An 11,505-nucleotide genomic window follows, 5' to 3' on the forward strand; every position below is an offset into this window, starting at 1 on the left:
TTGTAGTTAATGAGAAGGGATCACTGCTACTGTACCATTTACACATCTACAGTATCAACGCGGATGCAGTTCTCTATGTGATTTTCATACACAGTATACTGTTGCACATGTATTGTAACCTGACCTGAACTCTCTCCCTGTCTACTGCATGAACTGTGCAGGCTCCCAGGGAAGAAGGGCGATGGGGGTAAGGGGAGGCGGTGGAAAATACCGTCCTTTTGCAATATGAGCGTCCGCATCACATAACATCACTATGTGCATAGAGCTCACTTATCCCTATAGCCCCTGTGTATATTAGCTAGGGGATTGTGATGCTCCTTCAGCATTGGCCCATAGCCTGCCAAACCTGTACCGTACGGTGCATAAAACCTTAACAGTAGAAACGCTCCTGCAGCTTTGCCCTGCTTTATGTAAAACTTGTGTGCACACGTCTATTGAATGTGAAAGTATACTACAGTACGATAGATACAAAAATAAAAATAATAATAAAGTGTCTGGAAGAAACTAACATGCATTCGTACTTTAGGAATTGAACCCGGGACTCTAAGCATGGGAAGCGGAACACTTCACCACTCGGACACTTCACCGGCGACCAGATGAATAAGCCCATTGGTTTTGATTATGCTGTAATGGCTACGGGATTAGGACGCTAACATACAGTACAATATCCCTAACATCAATAGGCAACAATGTACTTGTAACACGTCCGTTTGCATCAGGGTACACTACTGTTTTTTTGTTGATTTGTCTGCGGGACTTGGATGCTCACGTATTCCTAAAGTACTGTAAATGGACCATACTGTGGCTTTATCACATTCGTTTACATCTGTATATGGTGTACTATTTGCGTCTGTACTGTATATACTGTTATATACTGTATGAAATACTGTAGCGTAATGAGACGCACTAGTAAAGTAGTTCTTACTATGTATTTCAGTATTATATTTTACAGGAGACCACACGCATGCACAGTGGTGATTGTAAAAAGCGACATCTGGTGGATGATCGCAGGTATTACACTTAAAGGTAACGACAAACGCTCTGTGCGCATCCCCTACGACTAGGTGCACCTCCCTGCGCTCAGGCACGCTGCGTATGCCCGATCGCGACTAACGTCTCAGCCAGCCAAGATAACGGAGGACCCACCTGTAGTGCTTTCAATATGTACTTCTAGGGATTTCTCTGCATTTTGACTCCCTGCGCTGAGTGCTAGATTTTTGCGCTCCCATAGGTGCCTAAGGACCTTAGTAAGGATTGTAAAATTTGCCATTCGCAATCCGGACGATTGTCAAACGACTGTGCATGCGCAGCTTTCGCATTGCATGTGCGTGAGAAGAAATAGCGTCAGAAATTGCCTACAGATCGTGATAGCAATGCAGACACCGTACTTATAACTAGAGATGAGCGGGTTCGGTTTCTCTGAATCCGAACCCGCCCGAACTTCATGGTTTTTTTCACGGGTCCGAGCAGACTCGGATCCTCCCGCCTTGCTCGGTTAACCCGAGCGCGCCCGAACGTCATCATGACGCTGTCGGATTCTCGCGAGACTCGGATTCTATATAAGGAGCCGCGCGTCGCCGCCATTTTCACACGTGCATTGAGATTGATAGTGAGAGGACGTGGCTGGCGTCCTCTCCATTTAGATTATAAGAGAGAGAGATTTACTGGAGCTTAGGACTAGGAGGAGTACTGTAGAAGTGTAGAGAGTGCAGAGAGTTTACTAGTGAGTGACCACCAGACAGTGCAGTTTATTTAATATATCCGTTCTCTGCCTGAAAAAAGCGATACACACAGTGACTCAGTCACATACCATATCTGTGTGCACTGCTCAGGCTCAGCCCAGTGTGCTGCATCATCTATATATATTATATATCTGTCTGACTGCTCAGCTCACACAGCTTATAATTGTGGGGGAGACTGGGGAGCACTGCAGTGCCAGTTATAGGTTATAGCAGGAGCCAGGAGTACATAATATTATATTAAAATTAAACAGTGCACACTTTTGCTGCAGGAGTGCCACTGCCAGTGTGACTGACCAGTGACCTGACCACACTGACCACCAGTATAGTTAGTAGTATACTTATATTGTGATTGCCTGAAAAAGTTAAACACTCGTCGTGTGACTTCACTTGTGTGTTGTTGTTTTTTTTATTCTATAAAAATAAAACTCATTCTGCTGACAGACAGTGTCCAGCAGGTCCGTCATTATATAATATATAATATATACCTGTCCGGCTGCAGTAGTGATATATATATATATTTTATATCATTTATCATCCAGTCGCAGCAGACACAGTACGGTAGTTCACGGCTGTGGCTACCTCTGTGTCTGCACTCGGCAGGCAGTCCGTCCATAATTGTATACCACCTAACCGTGGTTTTTTTTTCTTCTTTATACATACATACTACTACGACATCTCTTTATCAACCAGTCTATATTAGCAGCAGACACAGTACAGTACGGTAGTTCACGGCTGTGGCTACCTCTGTGTCTGCACTCGGCAGGCAGTCCGTCCATAATTGTATACCACCTAACCGTGGTTTTTTTTTCTTTCTTCTTTATACATACATAGTTACATAGACATCTCTTTATCAACCAGTCTATATTAGCAGCAGACACAGTACAGTACGGTAGTTCACGGCTGTGGCTACCTCTGTGTCTGCACTCGGCAGGCAGTCCGTCCATAATTGTATACCACCTAACCGTGGTTTTTTTTTCTTTCTTCTTTATACATACATAGTTACATAGACATCTCTTTATCAACCAGTCTATATTAGCAGCAGACACAGTACAGTACGGTAGTTCACGGCTGTGGCTACCTCTGTGTCTGCACTCGGCAGGCAGTCCGTCCATAATTGTATACCACCTAACCGTGGTTTTTTTTTCTTTCTTCTTTATACATACATAGTTACATAGACATCTCTTTATCAACCAGTCTATATTAGCAGCAGACACAGTACAGTACGGTAGTTCACGGCTGTGGCTACCTCTGTGTCTGCACTCGGCAGGCAGTCCGTCCATAATTGTATACCACCTAACTGTGTTTTTTTTTTCTTTCTTCTTTATACATACATAGTTACATAGACATCTCTTTATCAACCAGTCTATATTAGCAGCAGACACAGTACAGTACGGTAGTTCACGGCTGTGGCTACCTCTGTGTCTGCACTCGGCAGGCAGTCCGTCCATAATTGTATACCACCTAACCGTGGTTTTTTTTTCTTTCTTCTTTATACATACATACTACTACGACATCTCTTTATCAACCAGTCTATATTATTAGCAGCAGACACAGTACAGTACGGTAGTTCACGGCTGTGGCTACCTCTGTGTCTGCACTCGGCAGGCAGTCCGTCCATAATTGTATACCACCTAACCGTGGTTTTTTTTTCTTTCTTCTTTATACATACATAGTTACATAGACATCTCTTTATCAACCAGTCTATATTAGCAGCAGACACAGTACAGTACGGTAGTTCACGGCTGTGGCTACCTCTGTGTCTGCACTCGGCAGGCAGTCCATAATTGTATACTAGTATCCATCTCCATTGTTTACCTGAGGTGCCTTTTAGTTGTGCCTATTAAAATATGGAGAACAAAAATGTTGAGGTTCCAAAATTAGGGAAAGATCAAGATCCACTTCCACCTCGTGCTGAAGCTGCTGCCACTAGTCATGGCCGAGACGATGAAATGCCAGCAACGTCGTCTGCCAAGGCCGATGCCCAATGTCATAGTACAGAGCATGTCAAATCCAAAACACCAAATATCAGAAAAAAAAGGACTCCAAAACCTAAAATAAAATTGTCGGAGGAGAAGCGTAAACTTGCCAATATGCCATTTACGACACGGAGTGGCAAGGAACGGCTGAGGCCCTGGCCTATGTTCATGGCTAGTGGTTCAGCTTCACATGAGGATGGAAGCACTCAGCCTCTCGCTAGAAAAATGAAAAGACTCAAGCTGGCAAAAGCAGCACAGCAAAGAACTGTGCATTCTTCGAAATCCCAAATCCACAAGGAGAGTCCAATTGTGTCGGTTGCGATGCCTGACCTTCCCAACACTGGACGTGAAGAGCATGCGCCTTCCACCATTTGCACGCCCCCTGCAAGTGCTGGAAGGAGCACCCGCAGTCCAGTTCCTGATAGTCAGATTGAAGATGTCAGTGTTGAAGTACACCAGGATGAGGAGGATATGGGTGTTGCTGGCGCTGGGGAGGAAATTGACCAGGAGGATTCTGATGGTGAGGTGGTTTGTTTAAGTCAGGCACCCGGGGAGACACCTGTTGTCCGTGGGAGGAATATGGCCGTTGACATGCCAGGTGAAAATACCAAAAAAATCAGCTCTTCGGTGTGGAGGTATTTCACCAGAAATGCGGACAACAGGTGTCAAGCCGTGTGTTCCCTTTGTCAAGCTGTAATAAGTAGGGGTAAGGACGTTAACCACCTCGGAACATCCTCCCTTATACGTCACCTGCAGCGCATTCATAATAAGTCAGTGACAAGTTCAAAAACTTTGGGTGACAGCGGAAGCAGTCCACTGACCAGTAAATCCCTTCCTCTTGTAACCAAGCTCACGCAAACCACCCCACCAACTCCCTCAGTGTCAATTTCCTCCTTCCCCAGGAATGCCAATAGTCCTGCAGGCCATGTCACTGGCAATTCTGACGATTCCTCTCCTGCCTGGGATTCCTCCGATGCATCCTTGCATGTAACGCCTACTGCTGCTGGCGCTGCTGTTGTTGCTGCTGGGAGTCGATGGTCATCCCAGAGGGGAAGTCGTAAGACCACTTTTACTACTTCCACCAAGCAATTGACTGTCCAACAGTCCTTTGCGAGGAAGATGAAATATCACAGCAGTCATCCTACAGCAAAGCGGATAACTGAGGCCTTGGCATCCTGGGTGGTGAGAAACGTGGTTCCGGTATCCATCATTACTGCAGAGCCAACTAGAGACTTGTTGGAGGTACTGTGTCCCCGGTACCAAATACCATCTAGGTTCCATTTCTCTAGGCAGGCGATACCGAAAATGTACACAGACCTCAGAAAAAGACTCACCAGTGTCCTAAAAAATGCAGTTGTACCCAATGTCCACTTAACCACGGACATGTGGACAAGTGGAGCAGGGCAGGGTCAGGACTATATGACTGTGACAGCCCACTGGGTAGATGTATGGACTCCCGCCGCAAGAACTGCAGCGGCGGCACCAGTAGCAGCATCTCGCAAACGCCAACTCTTTCCTAGGCAGGCTACGCTTTGTATCACCGGTTTCCAGAATACGCACACAGCTGAAAACCTCTTACGGCAACTGAGGAAGATCATCGCGGAATGGCTTACCCCAATTGGACTCTCCTGTGGATTTGTGGCATCGGACAACGCCAGCAATATTGTGTGTGCATTAAATATGGGCAAATTCCAGCACGTCCCATGTTTTGCACATACCTTGAATTTGGTGGTGCAGAATTTTTTAAAAAACGACAGGGGCGTGCAAGAGATGCTGTCGGTGGCCAGAAGAATTGCGGGACACTTTCGGCGTACAGGCACCACGTACAGAAGACTGGAGCACCACCAAAAACTACTGAACCTGCCCTGCCATCATCTGAAGCAAGAAGTGGTAACGAGGTGGAATTCAACCCTCTATATGCTTCAGAGGTTGGAGGAGCAGCAAAAGGCCATTCAAGCCTATACAATTGAGCACGATATAGTAGGTGGAATGCACCTGTCTCAAGCGCAGTGGAGAATGATTTCAACGTTGTGCAAGGTTCTGATGCCCTTTGAACTTGCCACACGTGAAGTCAGTTCAGACACTGCCAGCCTGAGTCAGGTCATTCCCCTCATCAGGCTTTTGCAGAAGAAGCTGGAGACATTGAAGGAGGAGCTAACACGGAGCGATTCCGCTAGGCATGTGGGACTTGTGGATGGAGCCCTTAATTCGCTTAACAAGGATTCACGGGTGGTCAATCTGTTGAAATCAGAGCACTACATTTTGGCCACCGTGCTCGATCCTAGATTTAAAGCCTACCTTGGATCTCTCTTTCCGGCAGACACAAGACTGCTGGGGTTGAAAGACCTGCTGGTGACAAAATTGTCAAGTCAAGCGGAACGCGACCTGTCAACATCTCCTCCTTCACATTCTCCCGCAACTGGGGGTGCGAGGAAAAGGCTCAGAATTCCGAGCCCACCCACTGGCGGTGATGCAGGGCAGTCTGGAGCGACTGCTGATGCTGACATCTGGTCCGGACTGAAGGACCTGACAACGATTACGGACATGTCGTCTACTGTCACTGCATATGATTCTCTCAACATTGATAGAATGGTGGAGGATTATATGAGTGACCGCATCCAAGTAGGCACGTCACACAGTCCGTACTTATACTGGCAGGAAAAAGAGGCAATTTGGAGGCCCTTGCACAAACTGGCTTTATTCTACCTAAGTTGCCCTCCCACAAGTGTGTACTCCGAAAGAGTGTTTAGTGCCGCCGCTCACCTTGTCAGCAATCGGCGTACGAGGTTACATCCAGAAAATGTGGAGAAGATGATGTTCATTAAAATGAATTATAATCAATTCCTCCGCGGAGACATTGACCAGCAGCAATTGCCTCCACAAAGTACACAGGGAGCTGAGATGGTGGATTCCAGTGGGGACGAATTGATAATCTGTGAGGAGGGGGATGTACACGGTGATATATCGGAGGATGATGATGAGGTGGACATCTTGCCTCTGTAGAGCCAGTTTGTGCAAGGAGAGATTAATTGCTTCTTTTTTGGGGGGGGTCCAAACCAACCCGTCATATCAGTCACAGTCGTGTGGCAGACCCTGTCACTGAAATGATGGGTTGGTTAAAGTGTGCATGTCCTGTTTTGTTTATACAACATAAGGGTGGGTGGGAGGGCCCAAGGACAATTCCATCTTGCACCTCTTTTTTCTTTTCTTTTTCTTTGCATCATGTGCTGATTGGGGAGGGTTTTTTGGAAGGGACATCCTGCGTGACACTGCAGTGCCACTCCTAGATGGGCCCGGTGTTTGTGTCGGCCACTAGGGTCGCTAATCTTACTCACACAGCTACCTCATTGCGCCTCTTTTTTTCTTTGCGTCATGTGCTGTTTGGGGAGGGTTTTTTGGAAGGGACATCCTGCGTGACACTGCAGTGCCACTCCTAGATGGGCCCGGTGTTTGTGTCGGCCACTAGGGTCGCTAATCTTACTCACACAGCTACCTCATTGCGCCTCTTTTTTTCTTTGCGTCATGTGCTGTTTGGGGAGGGTTTTTTGGAAGGGCCATCCTGCGTGACACTGCAGTGCCACTCCTAGATGGGCCCGGTGTTTGTGTCGGCCACTAGGGTCGCTAATCTTACTCACACAGCTACCTCATTGCGCCTCTTTTTTTCTTTGCGTCATGTGCTGTTTGGGGAGGGTTTTTTGGAAGGGACATCCTGCGTGACACTGCAGTGCCACTCCTAGATGGGCCCGGTGTTTGTGTCGGCCACTAGGGTCGCTTATCTTACTCACACAGCGACCTCGGTGCAAATTTTAGGACTAAAAATAATATTGTGAGGTGTGAGGTATTCAGAATAGACTGAAAATGAGTGTAAATTATGGTTTTTGAGGTTAATAATACTTTGGGATCAAAATGACCCCCAAATTCTATGATTTAAGCTGTTTTTTAGTGTTTTTTGAAAAAAACACCCGAATCCAAAACACACCCGAATCCGACAAAAAAAATTCGGTGAGGTTTTGCCAAAACGCGTTCGAACCCAAAACACGGCCGCGGAACCGAACCCAAAACCAAAACACAAAACCCGAAAAATTTCAGGCGCTCATCTCTACTTATAACAACATTTATTGTTACAGTACATGCTTCTACTAACTGTTACCCTTTGCAGATTATATTCTCATAGAACATTATGGGACATATTCAATAATTGGGTGTGAATTTACAAAAAATCGTGCACTGCAGAGTTGTTCTCGCAGGTGCAAGATTTTTGGTATTCAATTGGATGAGAGATTGTTATTTTTTGGGGGCCACCTTCAGAGCAAGTCCAATTTTCTAAAATTGTTATTTGTATGAAAAATTATTGTGTCTTGTTTCAAAACCCCTAAGAACACCCCCCCCCCCCCTTTCCTCATGATTACTTAAGCAATTGGAAGTCTCCAATTAGCTTAATTTATCCAATTACATGACCTTACTGGCACCCCTGTTCTCCTCCCCTGCCATCCTTGCATGCTGAAGATCCTTCCTTTCATCTTCCAGTGTACTGTACTGTATACTCTAACAGGCTGGGGAGCTCTGCTGCATCCACAGGTAGCAGATCTGATCCCTGCACCTGGTTCCCACACCCCTCTGATACCCTCACCTGGGATCCTTACCCCTCCGATCCTTGCACCTTGCCCCTGAACCCATGCAATTCTTGACCCTGGCCCCCACACCCCTTCAATACCTTCACCTGAACCCCGCACTCCTCTGATCCTTACACCTTGCCCTGCACCCCTCCAATCCATACACCTGGCCCCTGCACCCCTCCAATCCCTGTATCTCGCATCTGCACCCCTCCGATATCTTCACCTGGACCTCACGCCCCTCCAATCTTTGCACCTTGCCAATGCATGCCTCCAATTCCTGCACCTGGCTACTGCACCTCATAGATACCTTCTCCTGGACCTCACACCCCTTCAATCCTTGCACCTTGCCCCTGCAACCCACCTGATCCCTGCACCTGGTCACCACATCCCTGATTCCATGTCCCCCACTTCATTTTGGGAATAAAAAAATTGCTACCTCTATTCTCTCATGTCCTAGGGGATACTGGGGATCCATTTAGTACCATGGGATATAGACAGGTCCACTAGAAGCCTTTGGCACTTTAAGAATTTGACAGTGTGCACTGGCTACTACCTATATGCCCCTCCTAGCAGACTCAGTTTAGAAAATGTGCCCGGAGGAGCCGGTCACGTCTCTGGTAGCTCCTGAAGAGTTTTCTGCGTTTATTTTATATGGGGTTATTTTCAGGCAGGACTGGATGGCACCAGGCTGCCTGCTTCATGGGACTTAGGAGGGGGAACGGCCCAACCTCTTGAAGGGTTAATGGTCCCATTCCCCGCTGACAAGACACTAGCTCCTGAGGGAGCTATTCACAAGCCCCACCACGGCGAGTGTACATTCCCACAGCACGCTGCCACCCCTAACAGAGCGAGAAGAAAGAAGAGTAGTAAGTACTAAGCTTGCGTCCCGGTTAGCGGGTCGCCGGCCATTATGGTGGCATGAGGGTACAGAGATGCACGGCTTCTGCATGGGGCGGCTGGGTCCGCTTCTGAGAGAGCGAACTGAGTCTAAGTACACTACATGTGTACACAGTACTCAGACTGGCATTACAGACTTAAAAGGGGGCTGACTCCATTTTAGGCACAAAATTACCTCAGCCAGTATAAAAAAGAGGGTAAAGACTGCGCCCATTGAAGGGGCGGGGCTTCACTATGAGTGAATCCAGCAGCTCACCAGCGCCATTTTCCCTCTGCAGCGGACGCAGACGCTGACTGACAGGGACGTGCAGCTCCTCCGGAGAGACTCCAGATTACCTCAGCGGTACCAAGGGGTTATAGCAGGGGGGAGCGGTTATTAGTGTACTGAGTCCCTAATCTAGGTACTTAGTCTGCGACCTGGCTAAGCTTGGCATTAGCGGTAAGGGCACCATGTTACTGGCTCCATACTCTTTCTGTGTCTCCCTGGAAGGGCTCTTTGAGGGTTAATTGTGCATTTAACTTTTTCCTGTGGGTGTGTGCTGTCACTGTTACAGTATGTCAGGCAAAGAGTGTGTTTCATGTAAGGCACAGTGTTCCTCTTCTCCAGGGGGTTCACTAGTGTGTACTCAGTGTAGTGTACCTTCCCAGGCTTGCGGGGCAGAGCCAGCATGGCTGGACTCCATTAGGGGAATGATTTCCAATATTTCTACTAAAGTGTCCCACAATGAGAAAGAGATGCAATACTTAAGACAATCTATGACTGAGTTATGAAAAGAGACTCAGTACTGAACCAGCATCTCAGTCCCCTGCCATTTGTCCGCAAAAACGTACTTTGGCCCATATATTATCCTGCAGTCTGACTCTGATAATGAGGGGTCAGACATGGAGGAGGGGGACTCAGAGGTGGGGGAGGCTACTCTGTCACAGGGAATAGAGGCTCTCATAGAGGCTATCAGAGAAGTTCTGCATATCCCTGATAAGGTGACAGAGCAGAGTGAGGAGTCTTATTTTAATATAAAAAAAAAAAATCCTCAGCCACTTTTCCTGTGTCAAAGGAACTAAATACCCTGTTCGAAGAACTATGGGTTAATCCTGATAAGAAATTTCAAATCCCTAAAAGGTTGCTATCATCTTTTCCTTTTGCTCCTGAGGATAGGAAAAAATGGGAAAATCCACCGATTATAGATGCATCAGTATCCAGGTTGTCATGAAAAACTGTATTGCCTATCCCGGGTGCAGCCTCCCAGAAAGACACGGCTGATCGTAAAATTGAGACCACAATCAAATCCTTGTATACAGCTGCTGGAGTGGCTCAGAGACCCACTATAGCATGTGGGTGGAAACTAAAGCCATTGCCAAATGGTCTGGTAACATAATTGAGGGGTTAGATACCTTGCCTCAAGGGAAGATTATTTTACTCCTGCAACATATACAGGACTCTATGAACTTTATGGTGGAAGCCATAAAAGAGATAGGCTTGCTTAATGCACGCACCACTGCTATGGCAGTGTCAGCACACGGGGGCTTATGGCTACGCCAGTGGACTGCTGACGTGGACTTCAGGAAAGGCATGGAAGGCCTACCCTTCACAGGAGAGGCCTTATTTGGAGATGAACTAGACAAATTGAGTGTTCAAATTCAAGATTGAGTCTCTGAGAGATCTCAGGTCTGGACGAGGGGAAATTTCTAGTGCCTCTGGATATCAAGCATGTGAACCTTCATATCCGATCTGGCCACCTCGCCAGGCTTATCTACGGTTTGCACTGCAGGACTGTCACTACCAGTTCCAGGCCCTACCATTTGGTCTCTCCACGGCACCGAGGGTGTTCACCAAGGTGATGGCAGAGATGATGTTTCTCCTTCGCAAGCAGGGAGTGAACATAATTCTGTACTTGGACGACCTTCTGATAAAGGCACCATCCAGGGAAAGGTTGTTGGACAGCATTGGCCTCTCAACCAGACTACTCCTGGATCATGGGTGGATTCTGAACTTACCAAAACTCACCTGGAACTGACGTAGAGGAAAATGGTGGCCTCGTAAGTATGGAAGATTTCATGTGAGGCCCTTTCAGCTAGATCTATTGTACAAATGGTCCAGATCGCATCTTCACATGCACCAGAGGATCCGTCTGTTGCCAAGAGCCAGGATCTCCCTTCAGTGGTGGCTACAGATTTCTCACCTCATCGAGGGTCCGAGGTTTGGGATTCAGAATTGGATTCTGCTAACCACCGACGCAAGCCTCAGAGGTTGGGGAGCAGTCACCCAGGGGGTGA

General features: G+C 47.2%; 1 long non-coding RNA gene across 2 annotated transcripts in view; it reads right to left on the bottom strand.

Annotated features, from left to right (window-relative positions):
* LOC134912512 (uncharacterized) overlaps positions 1-11,505 on the bottom strand; it is a 146,403-nt gene that overhangs the window by 43,111 nt on the left and 91,787 nt on the right. The gene's annotated exons all lie outside the window — the stretch shown is intronic.

Source organism: Pseudophryne corroboree, chromosome 1, assembly GCF_028390025.1.
Source record: "Pseudophryne corroboree isolate aPseCor3 chromosome 1, aPseCor3.hap2, whole genome shotgun sequence".
In the NCBI taxonomy this organism is placed as follows: Eukaryota; Metazoa; Chordata; class Amphibia; order Anura; family Myobatrachidae; genus Pseudophryne; species Pseudophryne corroboree.